A 26536-nucleotide genomic window follows, 5' to 3' on the forward strand; every position below is an offset into this window, starting at 1 on the left:
TCTGACCTTGGAAATGGGCTGAGGATTGATGGATTTTTGGAAGACTTTTTTCTTTACTCTTGCAGCAAGGTGGAGGAGTGATGGATTTTGTTTTAATACAACCCTATAGGATGAAAGTAAATGAAATTACATTGAACTGGCTACAGAAAAAAAAGCCTCTGAGTCTGCTACAAATAGATCAAATGTTTCTCACAGTTTCTAAAAATTGCAGTGAAAAATGAAGGACATGGAGACAACATGACTTTTGTTTATAAATATTTGTATTTCATGCTGAGAATTCCTTTAACTGAGTAGAGGCATTTAAAAATATCTGAAGATTAGAAAATCTGACTCTGACAAAGTAAATTTGATGGTTTAAATGCATCAGAATTTAATTCTTCTTGATATAGGACAGAGTAGAGTTGCCCTCTGGGCAGTTGTTCATGCTCAGTGTCCGTGCCATTCTTGAGCCTGGTTCTGTCTGAACCTGTGCTCACAAGTTGACACCGTATTTTGCAAACTGCTCGTTAACACTTGCCTTTTCACCCTGTATGGATGAGCAATCAGCTGCAGGCTAAACAAGTGTTTTTACAAAACTATTTATTTCAGTAATTCAGGTTCTCAAATAGAGCAGGGGAAAAAAAATCCTAAACACCAGCAGTGTGTCATTTTTCTGAACTATTGACTGTCTGATCTTTAATAATATGTCTTCGCTCACTTCTCATGCATTCTCTCTCTTTCCTTCAGCCTTCTCCCCTTTTCCTGCCAAGCTCCCCTGTCAGGGATGGAGCATCTTCTTCCTTCTCCCTTCTCCTCCCAGCTTGTGTCCATTTTTGCACATTTTCTTTCTGATGTTCTGCTCCTAAACTTTAATTATCTCCTCAAGTTCTGTTAATAGGATGTTACAGAAGCTAAGCAGTACAGACTATAATATGTCCACTGCTTTACCCTGTAGGTCAAAAGTGGTTGCAGATAGCCGTTAAAATCCTACAGTTACCTGCTAAAACCAAGGTCTTTGGAAAGTAGAATTTTTTTTTGTTCCCATCCCAAGCACTCATTGCCTTCTATATTTTACCTCCACTGAAATAGATGGCAGTGGTTTCCTTGGCTTTGATGAGGACATATTTGATTACCTGCCTGTTTTCAAATATGCCCAGAGGTCACAGCAGGAGCATCTTCCAGAAAGGTTTGTATTCCAGTCCAAGCCATGAGAGCACACTTGGGAGTTTCAAAAGGATGAGAAGGAGAAGGTTCAGCTACCCAGAAATCCTCTCTATAAATATTGATGAAGGAACAGTGGGGAGCTCTGCTGTGTTGAAAGATGCTACTTTAATGTGGAAAATGCAATGAGATATTAATTGAGGTTTTTTGAAAACCCATGTTTGGGGGTGGCAAGCACCTGAGAACATGTTCCTGAGTAGTGAAATGCTTTATTAATATTTTGATGGGAATGAAGTCTCCATTGAAGGAGATAAGTATAGAATGAAGGCACCTTTGTGCCTCTGTGGTTTATTTTGAAGGATTTCCAGTCATTCTAACAAACTCACCATCTCCTGTCATCTCTCAGTGTGCACTGACAATCTTTATGCTTCACCAGATCAAGCCATTGAGGCCATAGCTGATCAGTAGTGTTGGCAGTACTCAGTGCAAAGGGACACTGAAAAGGATCCTTTGCAGCTATCTCAAGGCAGAGTGAGTTCAGGATCCACAAGGAGCATTACTTACAGATGAATATTTAAATCTTTGACTCTGTGCAAGACTTTAACACTGTTGAATTGTATCTTCATCTTGAACTAGAAATGTCTACTGTACTGCATATAAGGCCCTTGACTGTGCTTAGCAGCTTATCTGTATTTGTTCTCTTTGAAAATGTTTTGTCAGCAGAGTCACTTCTCAGAGCTGAGCAACACCAGATAAACAAGCTGGTGTGCACTTTGCTAAAGGAATAGCGATCCCTGTTTGTACTTCCCAGACCTAACGGGTTTGATGGTCACTGAAAAATGTGTGCAGCTATCTTCTGGAATAGGCAGGTGCAGTTGTCCTTGTTCTTGAGTAAGGAATTAAAAATATTGTGAATTCCAAGTGACTTTCCAAGCCACAGACGTTCGATGACACTGTTTTGTCTGAGCTGTAATATCTGGCTCACCCTTTGAATTGATGTGTTCAGACTGGCATGCCAGAGCTGGAGGAATAACTGGGACCTTCCAAAGATGAGAAAATTATGCCAATTCATAAAATATTTAGTTTACAATTAACACATGAAAACACAGTGTGTATTCCTATTACTTGGCACAAGTGAGTTTTCACGTGGAGGAAATAAATCTCTGACAGGTTTACACTTTTTTCTTTTTGAAGTTTTGGATTTTCACTTCAGAAGACACTTGTCCTCTAAGGCTACAATACAAGTTTATTTTTTTTTTTATTCATCTTGGGGGTTCAATCACTGTTTTCCTTTTTAACATGCTTTGCCTGCTACACTCTTCCAATGATCCCACAGTATTTGTCTTCTGAAGCTTGTACCCAACATGTGAAAAAAATTTATATCTTTCTGTGTATAATGAATTTGATCTCTCTTTTAGTCTGTGCTGCTCTTTACACATAAAGCAGCACTGCAGAGGAGGTGGAGATGGAAAAGGAGGCATCAGTGAGCTCCCTCACTAAGCTTGAAGTACTTAGGTACTAAATGCCTGTAGGTGACCCTATTCTGCCTGCAAGCAGATGGTGCCAGCACAGGGACTTGACCTGTCCAGGGAAAGACAGTCCATCCTTGATAAGGAAGAGGACATCAGGTATGCATTCCCACAGGTTTTAATAAGGAGAAAAAACCATCACTGTTCATGGCCTTCTCCACTTCTGGCTACTGTGTTGTTGTAGCAGTTCCATCCCGTCTATTAGATGTTTTCCCTTTTTTTTTTGACACCTCCAAATTGAAAATTGACTTGTCTCTTTTTTCCGTTTTTAGAGAAAAATTCAAAAAATGCCCTACACAAATAAATGTCCAAGATCAGGCTTTTCTGCATAATTTTCAGTGATCTGCAGATTTGTGTCACACGGTGGCTCTTAAAGCCTGCATTCAAATCATTTCTCCGAAGAACTCTCAGGTTGTGATATAGTTAAATGCTAACTAAAAATTAAGAATGTTTGGAGTATCTGCTTGAGAAATTTAATTATGTCAGGATTTGAAATTTGTAGGCTTTGGTATCTGTAAGAATGCTACTTAATTTCCTGAAAATGCTATTAGACTTATGCTCTGATCAGCTGGAATATTTTATTCATTATCATGTGGCAGTCAGTGCCCATAATTAACAATTGTGTGTCAATTTGTCAAGCACCATAAAAGACAAATAGGAAGGCAAGTTGTACTCTCAGTTTTCTATGGTCAGCAAATATTTTTCATTATAAATCCCATTTCCCAGAGGAGTTCCCAAGATTACTTTGGTGTTTTAGTCATTTAAAAAGAAACAGTAGCCAGTTTGCAATTACGTTCATTCCTGACTGGAAACTCTTCTGGATACAGTATTGCAGTTTATCTTACCATTTGTCAATAAGAGAGAGGAATGCTCCTTCTATAGGCTGTCAGAAATATCTGGCAGGTGGCTAAATTGACCTTTTCAATTTTGGTGTGCTGCCTCTGCTCCTAGTCTGTCACACAGGGTGTTGCAAGGTGCTCAGCTCCTCGGAAAATCAGGAACTGCTCACTTTTCTCATTGCATCAGCTCTTTCTTTTCCCCTTTTCTCTTCCATTTCTCAATTCATTCCCAGTGATGATAGGTATGTAAGTGAGGGTAAGACATGATCATCTTACTAATTTCTGAGTACCTTGACATTAAATCACCATCAGGCAGCTGAAGTGGGATAATTAAAATGAACAAACTAAATCAAATGATGGTTCCAGAAACCAATTGCACATCCCCGGGTAGTGGAGTAGAGCTGTTGTCATCACACTGGTTTTCTTCAAAAGATGAAAAAAACCCGTGTTATGTGTAGCAAGAAACCAAACTTCAAAAGGGGCAGGTATTGAAAGAGTTAAGGCATATAGCTTAGTACACTTCACTAGGCAGTCTTATGTAAGTACGATTGATAGAGTATATGAAGACTCTACAGACACGTGAATTTCTATCCTGCCTGCTGAATCTACCCATATCAATACACATCTGTGATTTCTGTGGGGAATAGGTTTGTAAGCAGAGTTTAGAAATTTGCTGCATTCGTTTTGTATATTCGTTATATTTTTCAGTCAGAAATCCCACTACAGAAATGCTGGTTTAGAAGCAGTGTTTCCTATTTTATAATGGATAATACTGCTATAGGACCTATAAAGAGAATAAATGTAAAAAAAAAAAAAAAAAAACAAAAAACCAAACAAAAAAAAAAACCACACCTCTCCTGAAAATAGTGAAAATTGAATAGTTTGTACATTTTATAGAATTATGTGGGGTTTGTTTTCTGGGTATTTTTCAATTTGCTTTTCTTACCTATTAGTGTAATTGGTTGTCTCATAAAACTTCCAGTCACAGCTGTTGTTGGACACCAAGCACAGAACCAGGAGATGGAAAGACTGACAGTTCTGCTTCCACAGACAAGACTAATGCCATGCTAATCCTCGTTGGTCACCCTGTATAGCTGTGGAAAAAAAAGGTGAAAATTCTTTTGGCTATTTGGCCTTGAACGTGGGGTGACTGAACTGAATGTAAGTCATGACAACTGAGACCAAGGGATCTTGTGTGGCTCAGATGGGATTTGTTTATTTAGTACATTTAAATTTTATGTGTGACCCGTAGTCACTTATTGAACCAGAAAGCAAACGCAATGGAAAATTATTCTTGACTGTGAAATGGTGCACCTCAGCCCTGCTTTGAAAGTACCCTTTGCTGCGGGTGGAGTAGCCATGACTGCAAGGATCTCTCTGATTATATGAGCCTTTTGATGATTCCGTCACATAAATGCCACATATTGGCTCCTTCCATGGATTCTTTTCTCACTAGGAACTGTACTAAAACTTCTAAGAGGTTTATAAAACTGCTGTTAGACAGAAATATTTTTTCTAAATGGGATTAGGTCCAAGATTCAATCTTTAAAGATCCCTTACATTCCTTAAACTACCACAGTCCATTTCCCATGCGTCTATACCCACATTTATTTTCTTAACACTCTTCTTCAAAATTATCGGTGAAAACTTGACTTTTCTTTTTGATCTGTTTTTTTAATCCTTCTAGTGAACTTCCCCTTCTATTCCAAATGTCTTTGACTTCTCTACTCTCTCTTTTGCTTTTCACACAGAATTTAAATACCGTGCCAACAGAGCACAGCAGAAGAAAAAGTTGTATTTGGATGTGACGATATATCCCAGCGCATTTGACCCATTCATTCACAATAAATTGTTACTATTTGCTGGATGACTCATATCAGGAAACAGCTTTTTGTAATGTATATGTTTTGCGTAAATCTTGAATGCCACCTCTGTATTATAGAGATCAGTTGTTTATGACAGGGCACTGACCACAGTATCGTTCAATAGGCTAGCTTGTCAATGTAGTACTACGTTGCCATTGTAATCACATATCTCTTTTTATGCTTCTGGTGATGGATCAGTGTATTTGAGGTGGATCTTAGGAGAACTGTGCAGCTATAGATATTGAAAATAAACTTCAGAGTCTCCTAATTTAAGGACAGGCCAGGTGGTAGCTGTGATGTGCCATAAACATCTGACAGCAGGTCAGATGACCACACAGAGGTTTTGTTCATCCTCATAGTGTAAGTGGACTTCATCACATAAAATACAAGTAGCAGTTATCAAAACCCTATGAGACTGTGGGTTTTTTTCCCCCATGTTTAGAAAAGGAAATGTTCTGACTTTCTCTTTGCCTGAGATTTAGGAAAGGACATTAAAAACTAGGGCTTAGTGTTTTTCCTCAGAAGTGAGATGAAAGAACAGATTTGGGATATAACACTTGAACCATCTCTTGGTGCGTGGAGTTCAGGGACATACAGTCTCTTGATAAGCGCTTCATTTTAAAAGTGTTTGAGGTATTTTTCTTCCACTTTTCCCATTGGAAGGCTGATTCCAAACCCAGTTAATGGCTAGGAACTTTATTTGCATTCCTGGCCTAAATATATTCACGAACAACTTTTATCCATTTGTTTTGTGACACCATTACCTTTTATCTTGAATAGTTCCTTATTAATAATTAATAGAGTATTAATTAATATTTAATAGAGAGCAAACATATCCTCCCTTACCTTTCCCCTTAGCTGTTCCTATCCATTTTGCTAGACTAAACAATCTAAGCTTCTGTAATCTCCCTTGAAGAAATAAAAAGCTCTCTCCAAACTGATTTTTGCAGACTTTTTCTACACCTGGTCTATTTTCATTTTTCGATGATGATGGCCAAACTCCAGCTTGCAAAATGCATGTGGCTCATAAGCTCTTGGAATCTGTCTCTTTTGCTAATTATTCAGTGTTAGTGCTGCTGCCCAAAATGCAAGAGAAGTGTGTTGCCAGTGCTACAAGGTAAGAAAATGGAATAAATAGATAGAGGATCAATGTACAATGATCTGATATGTGTGATGCTTACAGTATGAAGTAGCAGCTTCCAGCTCTGCTGTGTATTCTACTCTGATGCCAGAAGCTCCAGACTGAGGATGCAGGAACAAGGCAGGACATGGTATTTCATCGGGAAGATGTGCAAAAGGAGGGAGGCTCATAAGGTTGAAGCAATATTTTGAAGAGGTGTAGGGCACAAAATGTGAAGGTAAGGGGGATGCATCCTTTGGCTTTTGACCATTTTGCAGTGGGCTTAGGGACCATTGTTCAGTTGAAATGTTAATATAGATGGACTGGAACCCAGCTGTCCTGCTGTCTTTAGCACCCTGGGATGTGTCTGTGGCAGGCTGCAGTAACACCTGAGCTGTGTGAACACACAAGCCTTGGTGCCGGGAGTCTGTTCTAGCATGATATTCCACCTGGGCTGATTAGTCCTTCTCACATAGCCAGGCTGCTCCCAGTGTCAAGGCTGGCAGCTGCGGCCAGCCTGACTTTGGATATTCTGGCAAAGTGTTGTAGGTTTAGACGATGGGCATATAAACAGCAGAAAAATCTCGCAGAGTCTGGAGTGTTTGTCAGGTACGTAAATATCTCAGATTATTTTTCCTTAAATTATCCCTATGGGGATCATTTATGCTGCAGTTTTATAACTAGTTTTGCATAAAATATAGTCCTGGTACTCAGGTTATCTTTTATGTAGTCAAACATTTTATTGTTTGCATGCTAATCTAAACTCTTCATCACTGAATAACTTTAGCAGCTGTAGCCTGGTTTTCCTATGGTGCTTTGCTTGGAAAAGAAAATGAATGTGTCTGCTTTTCTTAGTCATAAATTCAGTCTCCCATTTCTTTGTTATAATTCGTTTGATGTGAACAAAACTCCAAATCCATTTTTTGTGAAATTTAAATAGCGAGTATATTTAAGAATGCATATGTGTTAACAATCAATCCTCTGCAGCTGGATGCTTAGCATAAGCTCAGGAAATGTCTGTTTTTAAAGAGGTCTTTCAGTTTTCATACTTTACTTCTGATTGTGCCTGAGATATCGTTTGCAGCCTCAAAATAAGTACAGGATTTGCTGTTCCAAAGAAATAGTGATCAATTCAGACTTCTAGTTTACTTTATTCAGGGGCCTCTTTCTAATGTCTCATAGAAAAGTATAACCCTGGTAGAGGAACCCAGATGACATAGGATAACATAGGATTTCCAGTTTGCTGGAGTATGTTGGGGTGTGCCAAAGTTTAGGATGTAAGTCTGTCTCACTGAAGAGTACACGAAGTCATGGCAATGAAGAGTAACACTTTTGTATAAAGCACACCCATCCTATAATATGAGGGCTGAAACAAATCTCTTAAGTGAATAACATGCAGCTCTCATTGTATCTGCATGTATATATGTACTGTATGTATTGCAATGCACGTTCCTGAGGCTTTGTCAGCCCATATTTCCAAACTCTCAATTGCAACCTGCATGCATGTGATTACAGTTACTAAACTTTCCTGTGCTTAATTTACCACCATTTAAAGCTTTCATGCCATGATGACTGCCCTCAGGGTTACAAATGGCCCGCGGCTTCTTGGCCAGTGAACTACGAGGTCCTTACACCCATAGACCTCAGCTCTTGCCCTCGGGTGCAAAGCAATTAGGTCATTGATACAGTGTCACTGCAAGCATTTGTTTGGACCCAAACCATTTCTCTTCACCTACTCAGTGGTAGGGGGGATGCTGAAGGTGGTAATTTTCTTGTGCAGGCTACAATGAGCCAGGCGGGCACCCTCCCCTGCCAAGGCTCTGCCCAAGGAACGCCTCAGGGAGTAAGGAAGGGACTCACTATGGCAGAAGACATCTTTGGGGCCCCAAACTGCTCCCACAGCAACATTTATAACCCAGTAGTAGCCCAAGACACAAGTCAGGACAGTGTATTGACTGAGGGATTGGGGTATCCCAGAGGTAGATATAAAACCTGTCCTGAGGAACTAGCAAGGCTGAGTCTGATGCATGGCATGACTTGGTCTTTTCTGTTTGTGGTTGATCAAGATCTTAGCTCTAGTTGTTTTTGATATCAGTTGTTTTATGGTAATGTCTCCTCCATACAACAGTGGGAAAGCTGCTGAGATATAGTATTGTGTAGCACCCATAATGCCGTTTCACCCTTGCTCTTTGTAGTCTAACTGCATCTTTGATTTGTTTGTTTTTTCCTCATATTTTCCTCTTCTTTTTTCTTCCTATAAAACTTTAAATTCAAGATTGAAAAAAAAAAAAATTGAAAATCTCTACCATAGAACAATACCTGGAACGATAATTGGATCAAATGAATAATGCGCATTTTTTACACAGTCTGAAATGTCCTAGTTTGTGTGATGGATTAATCACCATTTCCTTGTGAATTATGTCATCACTTTCAAAGTGATAGCTTAGTTTAGAGTGGCTGAAATTCTTAGTTTAGAGTGAGGTGAAGCCTTATTAACTGCTTGTTTATAACAGCTCTACAAAATTAGAATTTTACTTAGTGGTAATGGTTAAAAAAGGTGGGAAACAAAACCAACCAGGAGGTTCCAGTTTGCCTGAAACAACCACTTTCATCAAGAAGTGGTCATAATTTTTTAATTATGTTTTGCTGGTTTGTGTATGGGACTTGTTGAATAAAGTAATCATGTTCACAGTTAATCAGGATGTATCTCATTCCCTCTCAAAAGCAGGGAAGTCCAATGGTGGCAGATGCAGGTCTTATTTCAGCTGTGTTCTGTATTTAAAGAAAAAACAGCTGGGAACAATAGTTGCTAGCATTAGTGACGCTCAGCCAACCTACACAGTCTTTTGGACTCCATTATAAATAAATAAAAAAAAAAAAATCGCAATTCAAAAAATGTAGGGACCAAATAATTTTTTATAACAACTTTGTCATATTTAGTTTTAAGCTGTAAATGAGCACATTGCAAAACTGGGTAATTGTAGATTAGTATAATTACCATGTGGGTTTCAAGAGGTGGGGGAAAACTAGGACTTCTGCAAACTGCTCCCAAATACACCTTTGATAGGAGAAAGGAATAGGGGAAGACCTAGGAAGTATTTATGGTGGTGGAAAATAAAAAGGAAGAGGAAGGAAGAAAGGAAGGGAAGAAGGGAGGGAGGAAGGAAGGAGAGTAAGTACTATTAAATGATTGTTTTTGTAAAAGTATTTGGTTGTACTCTCTGAGGTATAATAAATATAGTCCAAAACGCAAAAATGTGCAATTCTGTAAGACAGACTCAAAACACTACAATCAAATCCTCCAGCCTACTGAGAGTGTTCAGCCTACTATAATTTAGAGTTTGTCATTAATAACTGACACACTTTACTGACATATTTCTTTTTCCATCATGTATTTGAAATTTTAATCAAATTGGTCTTAGCCTACTAAAAGCATGATCATTTGCTAGGAAATTTCATTGGGCAGAAATAAATACATCGAGAAATAATAATTCTGAATGCTGAAAGACAACTTTAGACTTCTAGAAATGTATTTTCTCTGGCTTTTACAGTTTTCTATCATCTTTGTGTAGGACTGTGACACATAAACTCTTTCCCCAGCACAAATTTGGGTTATAAATCTAAGTCTGAAATATCATGTTCCAGAGTAAGTAAAAAGAAATCAAATTTCTGTTGAGTCAACTTGAGTTTTTTTCTGTTCAGAGTCAACTTCTGATTTTTGATTTAGGGAATAGTTCCACTGGCTAGTGACTGAAAGGCTAATGCAGGAACAGCCACACTGGGTCAGATTAAAAGTCGGTCTAACCCAAGACTCGGTCTTCAGCACTGAAATTAATGCCTAGGAAAGAGTACAAGAGGACAGGCAGGTATAGCTATTTCCAAAAAATACTCTGTTTACTGCACTTCATTGCTCAAAGACTAGCTGAGCCACAGGTGATAACCCTTGATGGGTTGTCATTCCTATGAATTTCTCCAGTCAGCTTTTCAGCTTCCAGCAATTACAGCTTCCCATGGCAAGGACTTTCATACAATTTGATGAAGTGCTGTATGAAGAACCACGTCTTTTTGCTAGTTCTGTAACATGCTAGTTTCATGTGATATGCCCCAGTTCATTTCAGTATTACAGAATCACAGAATATGCTGATTTGCAAGGGACCCACAAGGATCATTGAGTCCAATCCTTAGCCCTGCACAGTACCATCCCCAAGAAACATACTATATGCCTGACAATATCATCCAAATGCTTTTTGAGCTCTATCAGGCTTGGTGCTGTGACCACTTCCCTGGAGAGCCTGTTCCACTGTCCAGCCACCCCCTGGGTGAAGAACCATTTTTCTAATATCCAACCTAAACCTCCCCTGACATGACTTTAGGCCATTCCCTTGAGCCCTGTCACTGGTAAGCACAGAGAAGAGATCAGTGCCTGCTCCTGTTCCCCTTAGGAGCAAGTTGTAGACTGGGATGAGGTCTACCCTCAGTCTCCTCTTCTCCAGGCCGAACAGACCAAGTGCCCTCAGCTGGTCCTCATACAGTTTCCCCTCAAGGCCCTTCAGCATCTTTATTGCCATCCTTTTGGCACTCTCTAAGAGCTTAATATCTTTCCTATATTGTGGTGCCCAAAACTGCACACAGTGTTCAAGGTGAGGCCACACCAATGCAGAGCAGAGTGGGACAATTACCTCCCTTTACTGCTGGCGTTGTTTTTTCTGGCGTTGTTTTTCCTGATGTCCCCCAGGACACAGTTGGCGCTCCTGGCTACCAAGGCACTGCTGACTCATATTCAATTTGTCATACACCAGGACCCCAGATCCCTTTCAATGGTGCTGCTTTCCAGCATCTCATTCCCCAGTCTGTTCATACATCCAGGGTTGCCCCATCCCAGATGCAGAATTCAGCACTTACTCATCTTGAATTTCACATGGTTGGTGCTTGCCCAGTCCTCTAATTTGTCAAGGTCTCTCTGCAGGGCCTCCCTGCCTTCGAGGGAGTCAACAGCTCCTCCCACTTTTGTGTCATCTGCAAACTTGCTTAGTATCCATTCCAGTCCTATGTCAAGTAATTTATGAAGATGTTGAAGATCACAGGTTCTAAGATGGAGCCCTGCAGAACCCCACTATTTACAGGTCCCCAGTCTGATGTTACCCCATTCACTATTACCCTCTGTGCTCAACCTGTGAGCCAATTGCTCACCCAGATGTGTCTTCAAATAGGCTGAGCAGATAGTTGTTCCTTTCCACCCTCTTCATTTCTTTGATGATTTTGTGAATGTCTGTCACATCCCATTTTTAGTCATCACTTTCCCAGGCTGTAAACAACTCTGTGTAGTTATTTTCGCTTGGAAGGTGCTCCATGCCATTGAATGTACTTGCTATCCTCCTATCAGCCTATATAATTTTGCCATGTCTTTTTAGTGTAGATAAGGAGATAAGACTGAAAGTTTTACAGTGAGAAACTATTTCTGTTTGTTTTCTCTTCCTTTGCTAGTAATTTAATTTACTCTTCTGGTTTAACCCCAGCTGTCATCTAGGCACCACACAGGTGCTCGCTCACTTTCCCCTGATGGAATGAGAAAGAGAATCAGAAGAGAGTAAAGTGGGAAATATCATGGGCTGAAATAAAGACAGTTTAACAGGTAAAGCAAAAGCCACACACACAAGCAAAGCAGAACAAGGAATTTATTCACCACTTCCCATGGTCAGCCATGTACAAACATCTCCAGGAAAAAAGGGCTCGATCCTGGCTAATGGTGACTTGGAAAGATGAACACCATAACTCCAAACGTCCTCCACCTTTCTCCTTTTTCCACCAGCTCTTTATGCTGAGCATGATGCTGTATGGTATGGAATATCCCTTTGGTCATTGGGGTCAGCTGTCCTGGCTATGACCAGTCCAAACTCCTTGTGTACCCCCAGCACATTTGCTGGTGGGGTGGAGTAAGGGATAGAAAAGGCCCTGACTCAGTGTCAGCACTGCTCAGCAATAACAAAAACAGCTCTGTGTTACCAACACTCTTTTCAGCACAAGTTCAAAACAGCCCCATACCAGCTACTGTGAGGAAGATTAACTCTATGCCAGCCAAAACCAAGATGTTTACTGTAATGACTGCGGAGATGAGCTGTTTGAAGTGCTGACAGTTGTCACTCTGAGATCTCATTTGTGCCTGGCAGTAGTCTGCTCCGGACTTCATCACCCTGTGTACAAAGTCATGATTTTTGGCTTTTTCCAAATTTATGGAAAAAGCAGTCTAAATTTATGTGTCTTCAATACTACCTGCTATTTCATTGCTTGAGTTCTAAGCTACATATAGTGCACTTGTATTGTATTGGTGGTGTAGGAACAGGAGGGTGGTTTTGAAGCAAATCTCCTGATTGTCTTCACTTACCATGCGTTTGTACACACAGAAGATAATCTTGAGAGCCCGTGAACTTGACTCCTTTCAGACATAATTAAACTGAAAGATGAGCTCCAGAAGTTCAACTTGGGTGTCCTGTCCTCAGACATTCAACTCATAGAAGTAGACTGGAAGGAGTCCAAATTTAAAAAAAAAAAACAAAACCAAACACAAAAAAACAAACACAAAAAGTCATGAAGTGTGGATTGTGTGTGGTCTTCAGCAGCAACTATTTCACTGTGCAGATCTGCTCCAGTTAATCCTCAGTTCTTCCTAGTTTTAACAGGGCTTCAAGTCCTATTGCAGTACTTCATCAGTTGCCCCTATCTTTACTTTCCAGAGCAAATAAATGTCATCTACAAGGTGTTAAAAAATAGCAATTTTACAGTTTGGGTTTGAGGTGTTAGACCTATATCACTGAGAAGGGATGCTTTTTCTTTGAGATTTTCATGTATGTACCATTTTTTTCCAGCTTTCTTCTACCATTGTGCCTGATACTTTGAGTTTTTTTCTAAGAACTAATTAAAAAAAAAATATCTTGGCTGTTTCCTGTAGCTGTTCTCTGAATTTGAATGCTCGGGATGAATATTTTACTATCTGCTATCTATTATTATTTTTCAGTGAAAGAGAAGTTGCCAAAAGAAAGGAAGGAAAGCAAGTGAATTTGGAGGCATGGTAGATTCTTGAAAATTGCTATAATTGATAACTCATCTTCAATATGTGATTTAATGGGAAAGAAAACCAGGATGGTCTTGAACAAATATGATGTTGAGGAATGATGAACAATTTTTTGTGGTTTATATAAACTGTCTCACTAATCTTGTGGTGACAGCAGTGATTATGATATAAAACCTTTTTAACTTGCAGGATTATCACACTTTTCATTGCTCTGTCTTTCTGTTTCAATAGGCAAATTTTCACTTATTGGCTCATTTGATTGGGGATCTGAAGGAACCAATTTTCTGCTCCTTCTGAAAGGGAAACTCATCTTGCTGGACTTCTGTTTACAAGCTTTTGACAGTGCTTGTATTTTATTTAGGAAATTGTATTCATTACTTCAGTTTGCTCAACCAAAAACCTCCAGGCACTTCATTCAACTTTAGATATGCACAGTAGGATAAATGCATAAGTTAACGGAGTGCAATGATTTATGATTAATTTAACCTTCTGCTGTTTTGATGCCTAGTTTTTCCCATCTATCACGCTTGGGATAGAAGTAGCCACAGAAGAGGAGTAAAAAAAGGCATATGAAAGTGCCCTAGTCATCTGCCTATGAAACAGGAGTCTGAGAACTCCCTCTTCTTGCATGAAACTTCTGATTACTGTGAAACCATAACTGGCCTCATAAATATAATAGGATCTGTGATGCAGTGCTCTTTGCTATCTGATCTGTTAAGCTTTTAAGTTTGATGTGAAATCCATCTTGAGATTAGAAGCAGTCTGATCTGGAGAATTTTTCAGGCAGGTATTTTTTGAATACTTAAAAGAAATTAAACCTAGTATTGTTATTATCCTATCCTTTGTCATTAACCTCTCCTGTTACTAGCCTCTCCATTGTCAAATTGCAAACGTGCTTCGTAGCTGCAATCTTCTTTGCAGTTGTTCTGCCAAAAACACTGATAAATTAAATCCTTATTGTTAGGCATATTTATGAAATACTTTGCTTCATTCCTGAGCTACATGCCCTTTTTTTAGTACAGTTACAGAATTAATGTGCTTCTGTTGCATATTTATAAATTTTAAATATCATTAACTTTGAATCACCGAATTAAGTGGTAATCCTGATTATTCTTTATTGTGAGAATGGAATAGGCATTTGTGCATTTAGTTTACAAGATAACATCTGGTGCGAAGGGTGCCAAACAGCCAGCTATTCTGCAAATTGAGTGCTAGAAGATAGATGACTTCTAAGGCAAAGTCTGTACTGGAAAGACAATGCTGCAGTGCTTGGACAGAATTCAGAGAATGTGTGCTTCAAGGGAACCACATCCATGCTGTCAGGGGGCAGGAGAAACTCTCTCCACATCTCTCCTGATGTACAAACAAGGTTAGGCACCTGCTATTCTCTGTACTCTCCTTGTAGATATTAGTAGAGTGGTTGAGACAGGATTGTGCTGAGTCTCTGATTCCTTCAAGTGACTACTACACTGGGGCTATTGATGAGAGAGACTTTGTCTGCTTACACCCAGCTTGCATTAGGGGTAGCTCTAGCTCAGTATGACTGGGGAAACTGAGTCTTTGTGTCTGCTGTGCTCCCCTCTCAATTCACTGCAGGGTATTCTCTTTCTAGCAACTTGAAAGGATCTAAGTTTGCCCTGTCTCAACAGTTCTGCTGTCACAGAGCAGCTTGCATAATTTACACGTATTTATTGTATTTTTAAAAAAGAACCTGTGTGGCTAACTAACAAATCCATGTGAGCTACTGATGAACTATTTCCTTATATGTATATCATATAGTGAAAACCATGTAAGAATCGCAACAATAGTAAATCAAAGAACATGATGTAGTCAGTTAAGGAGCCAATTAAAAGCCTATAGAAGTGGAAACTGTGCAGTCCTTCCAGATGGGACAGTGCAGACCTACTTTTAGCCATATCATGGCCCCATCAATACTAATATAAAATTTAGGTGACTTGTTTTTTTCTTTAATTATTTGAAATAATATTTTTTTTTAATTTTATTTTTACCTCTCTGTCTTTTTTCTTTCTTCACCTAGTTAGGCTATTCACAAAAAAAAACCTAGCTTTTTGTTTCTTTTAGTGATCTGAAGAAGAATTCTTGAGTTTGTGCTGCTTATTCTTCAAGCACTATTTTCTGGCCTGAAGAGATTTTATGCAATTCATGTCACTGCAGCGTTGGAAAGTATTATTGGAAAGGGAAAGAGATGTTTCAGTTGTATTAGAGCGTTAAAGCATTGCTTTCGCACTGCATTTTAAAAAAAATAATGTATTTCTAACAACACTGTATGGAATCTCAGCTGGAGATGACTGTACAATAGTATATACCACATGTTAGATCTGAATTTAATCCGCCTGTAGTCAACCAGAAGCAGATACAGTATTAGCTGCATAATCTGGATATAAAGGCAGTCAATTTGCTGAGACAATCTTTAAAAAAACACTTCTTTCCTATTCAATTTTCAGATTGTTATGTTGTTCTAAGTGACTGATGACAAATGATCATGCTGTTTTGATGAGGGTTTCTGATTGACATCAGATTTCATTAGGGGCATTAGTATTGAAGGGAAGGGTCACAGGTTGATCACGGTTCATTCCACCTGCCTGTCTCACTCAGCAACAATCAGGAAATGTCCAGTAATTTTCTGGGTTTATGCTTCTTTTAGCATTTTAATATTTCAGATGGGTAAAGTGCAAGTTAATCGTGTTTATGCATTAATAAAAGGTACATAAAATGTTTCAGTTAGTCAGTTGAATTAAATTATTTCAGAGATGTGGTAATAACCTTAAGTGATATTTTGAATACACTTCATATAAATTAGATACGTTAAATGGGACAAAAGTGATGTTTTGTGGGTATTCACTACTAATTGGCATGTTTGGTAATTCCTGCAGCCACTCTGAGCAGATACTGGTAGCTTTCGATCATTGTCCAAACTTTTCCATATTGTGTACCTTGTGTTGCGAGCACACCTATTCTAATTGTCCCTTCCCAGTCTAAGCCTCCACAGATTGGAAAAATGTAATTTCAAAACCTCAAGGATCTTCTAGCTTCTTTATGAGGATAGTGGTTTTATTGCCTGCATGGATTTCTGACTGGAGTCTACCAGGTGCCCAGAAATAAGAGGTATCTCCTCACATTGCAGTTCCTACTTGTTCTACATCTATGCAGAGTGTTTCTTAGGCTTGCAGGTGGTCATGGGGATAAATTTGAACACAGTAATTCTATCTGCCCTTTCAATGTGCCTTTGATGATAGAGAAGAGGAAAGAACATATTACCCTGTCTTTTGGCATTTGGGTCAGAATGACCCATGTGGAATGGTGGATCACTCACTCAGGCGTCACGTCCAGAAACAAACAGGGCAAAAGAAGGACTGAAAGGAAAGGGCTATCTCAAAGGAAGAGCTGTTTAATTCTATGGTGGATTTTAAATGTGCCTTTGCATAAAATTAAGGGCAGTTCAAATAACGTAAACTGATCTTTATCTGTCACAGACATCTTCTTTCTCTAAATTAGTGTTAAACCCCATCTGTAGTAAATAATGCTATAATCTGTCATAAATATTTGAACTCTTCTTCTTTCTCAATAAATGATGATTACATTAAGTAAATATTTAGCAATTAGATACCATATCTATTTTGGCTTTTTTCTCTACTTGTACCTGTGACCACTCCACAAAAAGACTCAAAACTGTGTTTGATTTTCCCATGCTTTCCACAAAAAAAAAAAAATTGCAGTTGAAATTTCCTCTTGTATATTTCTGGACTTAGCAGTGAAAAGGCAGTTTAAAAATCAGACTGTTCATCTAGGAAAGGATAAAGGAAATGAGGAACAAAACCAGTCTACAGCTCCAGTATAAATGTGGTTACACAGCAGAACAGGATAGTTGCGTTTTGCAAGTCAGATTTTCTGCATTTCTGTAAGCAAATCTAGGGGAAGAGAAAAATAAGACTCTAGTGAGCAAAGAGCCTGGATATGCTGGAACTTTAGATGGTCATTAAGGACTGCAGCATTTGTTTTGAGAGGTGAGAAGAGCTTTGGCTTTCATTGTTTATGTTCTTTGATGCAGAACTCCTTGCAGAATTGAACAGACAAATGAAAGCATTCTGTTTGTCATGTACATCTTTAGTGTGTCCATTATTGCAGGCAGAAAATTCTCCACCTTTCTGAATTTTATAAGCTTCAAACATAGGGTGAATAAATATGTACTTGAAAGCACAGTACAAAAGATGAGAAATTTTGGTTTAAATGTAAAAAAAAAAAATTATATTCCTTTTTGTCATCTGAAGGCAACAAAGCTTACATACATAGTCATTGTTTTATTTAAATCTAGACTGGCAGCAGCATCTTCCTATTTTAACCTCTACCATCAACAATATATCTTGTTCTTTAAAAGGTATTTTTTCTCTCCAGTGAGAACTCTTTTTGTTCCTAAACAAAGCCCTGAAAAGGTCACATTGGAAATTTGAGTTCCAGGTAATTCAAACATAAGCCTAAGTTAAAAAATGATGTGTCTGCAGCTTGCCAAGTGCTATTAGAATCTACAGTGTTAGTTTAGATTCAAGTCGAATAGAGCAATATCCATTGGGAAATTATGCTTCCCTGAGAAGCATGTATGGATTTTTTCTTTCTGTATACCTTTCCAATAAATATTATGATAGCAAGATGCTGTTTCCCATGAATTCTTTATTTAGGTTAAGTATTATGTGTGAACTCTGATTTCATGGTTTAGTCCTGATCAAAGTAGTTGATGTTTCAGTTTATCTGGTAGAGAATTGTATTAAAACACGCAGCAGACTCACATGACAGTCCTAATAAACGTGGGATGTAGTAACACATGTCCAGTTATATAGTAAGAAATAGAAATGAAAGTACTTGAAACTGCAGTGGAGGAAGAGTTTTGGTTTTGTTGTTCAGATCCATGGTGGTCTCTGCCACTATGTGTGAAGACCAGCCTGGAAACCCAGGCAAAGGCTTTGTTTTCTTCTCTGATTCTTTTCCATTATATGTTTAGTATCTTATACGAGCTTAAATATTCAGTACCTACATTTAAATCAGAATAGTTGCAGGTCAGAATAGGGTGGGATGAGAATTTTAACTGGTTCTGTTTCATAGGAGAGCTCCAGAATGAGAAGCAATGCTTCACTGTCTGCTATATTGCTTACAAATGGCCCAAATCTGTTTGACTCTAGGCCTACTATTTGAGGTGCAGAGCTCCTTCCATTTCTAAGTACAAGTGAATTAGCTGAATATTATTATCTTTCTGCAGTACTAATCCTCCTTCCTTGTTGTGTTTCTGAAGTCCGGTGCATACATATTAATTCCTAAGAGACTTTGATCAGCATAGCTCTGTGTGCTTCTGTGGGATATGTGGATGCATAACTTCTCCCAGACTGTGGTTTATCCTGCTGTTTAGAAGTTGACTGTCCATCCTTCAGTCTGGCAGCCATCTCTTTCTGGAAAAAGTGTAAGCTAACTGCGAGCACTGAAAAACACATCCATATAAAAGTGACTAACATCACTTATGGGGTTTGGAGGGTTTGAGTTTTGGTCCAGACAGACTCTGAATGCAATGTCAGAGTTGCAGAAGGCCTTCCTGTGCCTCATGCCAGCCATGCATCTGAATGTGCTGGCATTTGGAGTATGAATGAAATCCTTTCCATGCATATTTTTCACTTGAAAAGAAAAATAAATATGAAAGTGGTAGAACTAAGAGAGAATAGAATGGAGGATGCTGTTGCTGAGCATCACTTAAAAGGCCATTCTTCTACAAGAAGTGTTGGTAAATACAGTGCTATTTAACTCAGGAGATCTAATCCTAGAGTGTATGCAGTATGCTATCTTCGAATGCTAACAATAAAAATAAAGGTTTTTTTCCCCCTTCTATTTTGTTTGTGTTAGCACAGCAGAGTCAACATCGCTAAATATGAGCTTTTTATTGCTTTTAACCTGTCAATAAGGTGGTTCTGAATGTTCTGTTTGCAAAGCCAAAATCATCCCCTTTGTTGTGTGCCAAAACAATGGCCATTGCACAACCAAGGCAGAGTAAAGGATGAGGCTGGAAAGGACATGAGCAGGCAAAATGGACCCACGAGTTGCTGTTTACTATCAAAATTGCTAGAACTTTTTCAACCACTCTAGAAAATGCCAGTTGGGTGAAAGGGGAATATTTTACCTAGAACACAGGGGGTTTGATCGTTTTTAGGAGCAGTGCTCCTCAGTCCAACTTGAGAACATTAGTTCTGTCAGGATTTGGGGCTATAGTGCCATAATCTGCATCAGGATTTCCACATTTCCTGGATGAGATGTGCAGAAACAAGGAACTCAGAAATGTATCATTATTTCTGACTCCACTGCAGAGACATGAAGGCCAAGCAGAATCCACCTTGTTACAAAGATCTCCTGATAAGGACATCTCAGGCAACTGAAGATTTCTAGGGGCAGCCAAAGAGAGAGGACTCCGTTTTCAAGATGCAGCTACACAAATTTCTGAATTGTCCTGTTATGTTGTCCTAATCAAAACATGGTACATGATACTATTAATACCAGAAGCATGAAAGGTTTTTAACCCAGCCGGCATTACTGGAGGCCAGTAAAGACATTCATCAAGAGGATGAAAGATCAATAGAAAAAGTAAAGAGACTTCTGAACTGAAGCCCATTGGCAGGTAAAAAACAATTGCACTGGAGTCTTCAAATAAAGATATTGAACCACCCTTAACAGTGAAATATGATTTTATTAATTGGGACTCCCTGTCAAAATCCATTGAAAAGCTGCTGGTGTACTGGGAGAAAAGTCCATGTCCCTTGTTGCTAAGGTCATTTTGTAGCTGGAACATCCCTGCTGGGCATCCTGGAACACAGCAGTACAGCCCCAGGCTTGAGCAACATTCATTGCAATGCCCAGATCATCTCAGCTTTACTCCCCTGAAACCTCTGAAGAATTGCACAACTGTCAGTTTTTGGCCTTCCAGATTGTTCAGTGATATACAAGTGAGTGACTGGAACATTTCTCACTCATCTGAGTACAGCCTTCAGGTTTTTGGGAGTATATATACCTACTTTCTTGCAGCAACAATATGCACCATTACTAAAATCTCACTATCATTTTTACAGGGTAGCAGACATAATGTCGTCTATCCCCTATGGCTTCAAAGCATCAGATTTGAATGCTCATCTAAATACAAATATAAGTTCTGTCATTTTGTATTTATCTCTTTCCCAACCTGTGTTGCCCTTTTACTCTAAATGTCAAGTCTTGAAAATACATCTGGCATCCTGTGGTGCTTCTTGTTTGTAGGCTTTCCTGGCATGTTGAAGTTTTGCAACATGTCCCAAACCTTTCATAACACATGGGTAAAGGTTGAAGAAGAGCATAACATAAAGTGGCTTTCTTCATGATTCAAAGTATGCTGTGAGCTGGCTGGTAAGACTCCAGAATTAAGGAGAAAGTTTGATAAGGTTTAAGGCTGCTTAAGTAGTTTCTCCCAGAAATGTGCCTCTTGGTAAAAAAATTATTAAAGTAGCAGGGTTCTTCCATTTACCTATAAATATGTTACTGCTTCAAAGAGAGAAGTGAAGTGGAGCCCAACTGCAGTGCCAACATCATTTAAGTAGCATTTCTAGAAAGGATTTACTGCTGGGAAGCTACAAGTTGTAAAACATGTATGTTTAAATGCATGAGTATACCTGCACAGACACACAGACAACTCTCGTTTGCAGAGCAGGTATAGTTCTTTTTTACCCATGCTGGACATAGGCATCTTCTGTGGACTGCTGGTTCAGTTCTGCACTGAGCTGGAGCTGGGTGGCATTAAGATCTTGTGTGGATAGTGTGGTTAATCCAGCTTTGTGCACCACCAGTTTAGAAGCACAAAGGGCACCACCATAGTGGGCTGCGCTCATCCCAGGCTTTGTACTGGACTCCATCACAGCAACTGAGGAGTTAGTCACACAACATTTCTTTAGGAACTGCAGCCACTGCGCAAGTAAGTAACTATTTTACTGTCAGCTGTGTTAAGAAAATCAGTTTTCCTACATTTTAAATCTTGCCTCTATGCTTTTCCTTTACTGTTTTGAAGAACTGTGATCCTCTTCAACTGTTGTAGCCTGACAAGATGTGTATTAGCAAAAGAGCAAATATAGAAGGCAGTGCTGTGATGAATTTTATGTTTCAGCTGTTTTTCAGAAGGAACCTGTAAACCAGATAAATTTAGTCTGCAAACAAAGAAACTATAAAGCAGTCACAGATGTTGTTTCTTTTTAAGCACAGTGTAAATAAGAGTATTCATAAAACTTTTATGGAGTATGTCTGTACCTTTTTTTCTGCAATGTTATAGAAAAGAATTAATAACTCCCATCATCAAATAAAAAATAGAATTTTGCCTTACTTTCATAGTGTAAAAAATAAATTCTAAGTATATCTCTTATGTTCCCTATATATGCATCATTATATGGCTCCTAGTAGCCTGTAAAAATAAATGTTGACTGTTGCATCATCTGTGATTAGTTAGACTAGTCTAAGAGAAAATAACAAAATCTTGACCATACATCACACATGTAGTGACTGTAGTCACATGTATTCAGTGATACAGAAGATCCTTTTTTCCTATGAGCGTCTTTTATGTAGGTGCATCATGTTTGCATAACCCTAAATGAAGCCTTATGGTACTCAAATTTATTTTTCATGCCAGGGACTAGCATTTTTTTAAGTTTTGAATGGATTTCAGCTTTTATTCCAAAAGATTTTTTGGAACCTCAGTGAGTCTCTTGTAGTTAAGGCATTGACAGTGGTTAGACTAGAAAATTGTCTTCTTCAAATTTGTAATAGTTTATATGTATATAACAGAATATCAGTTACTTAAGTTAGTCCTTCAGTTGTCTTACATGGAAATAAAAGGAGTTTCTACGTGAATATAGGTTGTATACTTCTATCAGAACTAAAAAATAGTATCAAATTGGAAAAAGCTATTTTCTACAATCAGATGGAGGTATCTTTAGAAAATGAAGACCCCAATGTTCACAACCAGTTGCTGTTTAGTTGCTGTGTTTAGCACCTGATTCATCTTCTCCAGATGAGCAGCAGGTTTGCCTGCGAACTAAAATTAAAGGTAGAAAAATGAGAAAATTTACGTTATCTCCAGTTTGCAAGAGTTTTTTGCTTCCTGTCTGATCAAAGACTCCTACCATAGAGCTTAAAAATGTCTGATAAATATATGAAATATAATTTCCATCAGTCAAACCAGAATCCTCTATAGTGGGTAAAGCACACACAGTGTTCAGGCAACACTTTTTGGCAGCTCTTTACAGAGGTCATGCAGCAGGAGAAGCCAAAAGGGTGCCATTCAGCAGAAACTGAGTAATGTCTCTTTTCAGTTTTGCATTGTACAGAGTTCTCTGTTTGAAATGCTAAGTCTCGGTAAAAAGTACAAGGCAAAAGTAAATAGCTGATGAAAAGCTGCTCCATAAGTCTGTCCCTAATTGTTCCACCTGTAGGCTCTCTCAGCAGATAACAGTGACTGAAAAAAGAAGCAAGACACCTTCTTCATTCAGAGGGTAAAGTGAAATATTGAGAATATTCAGAGTTTGTATGTCCTTGTAAGTTTAATAAAATTGAGATACTGCCAAATCAAAACAGCATCCTGAAGCATACTCCTATGCTTCTTTTCTTGTTTTTGGCATTTAGTTAATGCTGAGGTTTTATACTTGTATCACCTTTTTTTCTTCCTTGCTTCCTTCCTTCTTTTTTTCCACCCCAGGCCCCCTTAAGAAGCAGAAAAAACTATAAATGCTTTAATGATGCCTTTGTGGTACTAAACCACTTCTGAAGCACCTTTAAAGCTGTTCCTTAATACCCCAACCATGCTAAATCACTTTAACAGTACATTCTTATCTGTGTATCTGTCAAAGTAGGTAGCCATGGAGGCTTATCTGTGTATGTTCAATATCCTAAATCTGTCTAAGATAAGGACAACAAGGAAAAAGGGGTAGAAAATCGTAATGTGTATGAAAACATTAAAAATCCTGAAGGAAATTTACTTCTGTGTAAACCCATTATATTTTAGTGATTTTGGCCTCTCTGTTTGAAAGGGTAAGTGACAGGTGGATTTTGTTTTGCCCACATTGAAATGCCCTCTTTGATGCAGATGTCTGCAATGGTGGTACTTGCCTGAAGGTCTCAGCATAGCTAAAGAGAAGTAGGCATGTCTAAAATAGGTCAGATGAACTGGCTGCCAAAACTCACCCATTTCTCTCTTGAGCCTGTAAAAAGAGCCTTAAATGTTAAATATCTGCTTTGCAGAAGTCCAGTGTTCAGCAAGATGAACCACACTCATAGTGTCTCACAGGTATTGATTAGCAAAATATATTAAGCAATAGGAGAGATGTTAAGTGCTGTTCAAATATAAAGGTCCTTCTTTAAAAAAAATCATTGTCATATCAGACAGAGAAGAAAAAGAATAGAACAAAGGCAAGATCTTACTGTGTTTTGCAGAGGGGGAATAGAAGCATGGTTAACAGGTTAAACCAGTTTAAATCATCTGGAAATGAACCATCCCTGAGGTTAATGGGAGGGATGAATTTCCTAGGAGATGTCTGTCCCAGCTGAGCTTTATCAAATACAGTGACCTATTTTTTTGGTGTCCAGGCTGGGATATTGACTTTTCAGGGTAGTTCATAGCATTTTATATGTTTGACACAATGGATGATGGTTTCAGTCCACAGCTGTGCTCCTGCCATGTCACCTCCAACACAAAATGAAGTTGTCTGATTTGCATAGTTCATCCAACACTCCAGAGATAATTTATATCTCCAAATGAAGAAACTGGCTCTCCCCACTGAAATCCCACTGCTCTTACATACAACCTTTTTGTTGTAGTTCCACCTTCTATTCCCAAAATACCTTCAGTCTTCTGCAACTAAGTAGCTATGGGTCCTGCAAGGAAGTAAAATCTTCTTTACTCTTCAGCCTAAACCTAGTCAAGAAAAATAATCAATACTGAACTGCTGGAAGCAGCAAACATTAACATGTAGTCCCATGCCTAATTTGTACCCTAATTATAGGGGATATAATAAAAAATGCCTACACTGGGATATTGCTTACCTCCTGAGAGTTTGACTTCAGACTTCTGTACTCTCTCTTCTTTTAAAATGCAAACTAAGAAAAGGTATTTTGCATACTACCACTCACAGGCTAACCATAGGTTGAAATGTCTGGATTCACAGTTCATACCTCTCCCATTTGAATTAGTGGAGCAACTGATGGTAATAATAAGCTGCCTGCCCTCCATGGACACCAGAAATTAAAGGAGGACTAAGACAGTAATTTTCCGTGTGAGTTTCAGGGGCATTTTGTTAAAACAGGGGAATGTAAGAACTCAAGCTCTCTAGGATCAGTTACATGGTCTGAAGAGAGACACATGTAACCATCACTTACGGACTAGTTTGACTTTTACACCTTCCAATCTGATGGTTATTCTACCACTCAAATATTTCCCTCCCACCCACTATGCCTTTTATTCTTTTTTTTTCTTTTTTTTTTTTTTTTTTTTTTTTTTTTTTTTTTTGTTCTTTCTGCACCTAGCCTCTTCCTACATTTTATACGTACCTTGGTATCTCTTCTATCTACTTCATTACATGAAATCAGGATAAGTAAGTTTAGTCTGTCCTTTTAGAGTCACCTGAAACATGGACATTTGCATTTGAACTAGCCTCTTAGTTTCCCCTGTATTCTCTGCAAAGAAATAAACCTTTCCAGGGACAGCTCATGCCATCATCAAATACACAAGTAAGATCAGTTACAGCTAAAACAACATGTCTAAGATTAGTTAGGACTCTAATAAAACCTTTCTTCCATTGGCTGTAAAGAGTCTATTCCAGATCCTAATGTCTCTTTTTTTTTTTTTTTTTTTTAGGAAGCAAAAGCTAGGGCACATGAATCCTATTTAGAGCTTCCTTTTCTCCTATGGCAGCAGGACATTAGTTAAGGGAGAAGAGTGAGCACAAAGAAAAAGATTCTTTCTAATGGTAGAGTAGTGCCCAAGATCAACCAGGACCAGGAGTGGTCCTCTGGAATAAGGTTAATTTAGTATTTAAAGGTACAGTTAGAGGACTGAAGGTTCATGGGGTACACTCAAGTGCAGACTTCGTGTATGCAATGTGTTGCTGCCAAAAGTATAGGGATGTACAGTTCTCTGCTGAGAACAGGCAAAAACCATTTCTCAGACCACAGCTCTAGGCAGACAAATTTGGATAGGTTTCCACAAACAAGGCACATGCAGCCTTGCTTGACCTTGCTCAATATGTGTGTTTTCCTGGAGATAGAGGAACATTTTAAAAAAAGAAAATATACAGAAAAAAATATACAGAAAAAAAAAATATCTCTTCTCAACCATTTTCTCAGAAGCAACCCAATTGTTTAAATGAACCAGCACAGGTTGATTTTGATCTTTGATCTGCTGGGGGTAGGATGACAGGAGATTACAGGAGAGGGAGAAGAGCCTGATGCAGACATTTTACACAGAAAACTTCAACGTTCATGGCTGGTGAAGCTCTTGACTACAAGTACAGATCTAAGACGTTATTCAATCTTAAATATGCTTGTTGCTGGAGTGGTTTAAGTAAAATATTTAATGTATAGCTTTCTTTCATTGCAGTTCAAGATGCGAGAATACAGTCCATATTTTCAATTGGGATTATTTTTATCAGTTTAATCCAGGCCAGTGTCATAACTTACTTTTCCCGTGTTCTTCATTTGATGTACTGGAAGTTGTTTCTAAGGAGAGGCATGCAGAAATGTCAGGCTTTTCAACCTGCTTCCATTTTCAATGCAGCCAGCTTTACTCTTACAATATCAAACCTTCTGGGAGTCTCTCTACATGACATGGACTATAAAAGGTATCAATAACAACAGGAGTTCCTGCTGTGGAAGGGACTGTAATTGCAATTGCCCAGGATCTAGAGATTCATTATAGAGAA

At 38.6% G+C, this 26536-nt stretch overlaps 1 protein-coding gene across 6 annotated transcripts in view; it reads left to right on the forward strand.

The window, feature by feature from the left end:
- The window catches only part of ENOX1 (ecto-NOX disulfide-thiol exchanger 1), a 361423-nt gene that overhangs the window by 150298 nt on the left and 184589 nt on the right, over nt 1–26536 (forward strand). Inside the window, exon 1 of one of the 6 annotated variants that reach the window (XM_027888870.1) lies at nt 6238–6490. The exons of the other annotated variants lie outside the window; for them this stretch is intronic. The gene's annotated coding sequence lies outside the window, so the exon portion shown is untranslated. Of the gene's footprint in view, nt 1–6237; nt 6491–26536 lie in introns of those variants that run through there. 6 annotated transcript variants of the gene reach the window in all.

This window comes from Empidonax traillii, unplaced genomic scaffold, assembly GCF_003031625.1.
Source record: "Empidonax traillii isolate 1590-97213 ecotype Southwest subspecies unplaced genomic scaffold, ASM303162v1 scaffold247:size2371522, whole genome shotgun sequence".
Lineage (NCBI taxonomy): Eukaryota > Metazoa > Chordata > Aves > Passeriformes > Tyrannidae > Empidonax > Empidonax traillii.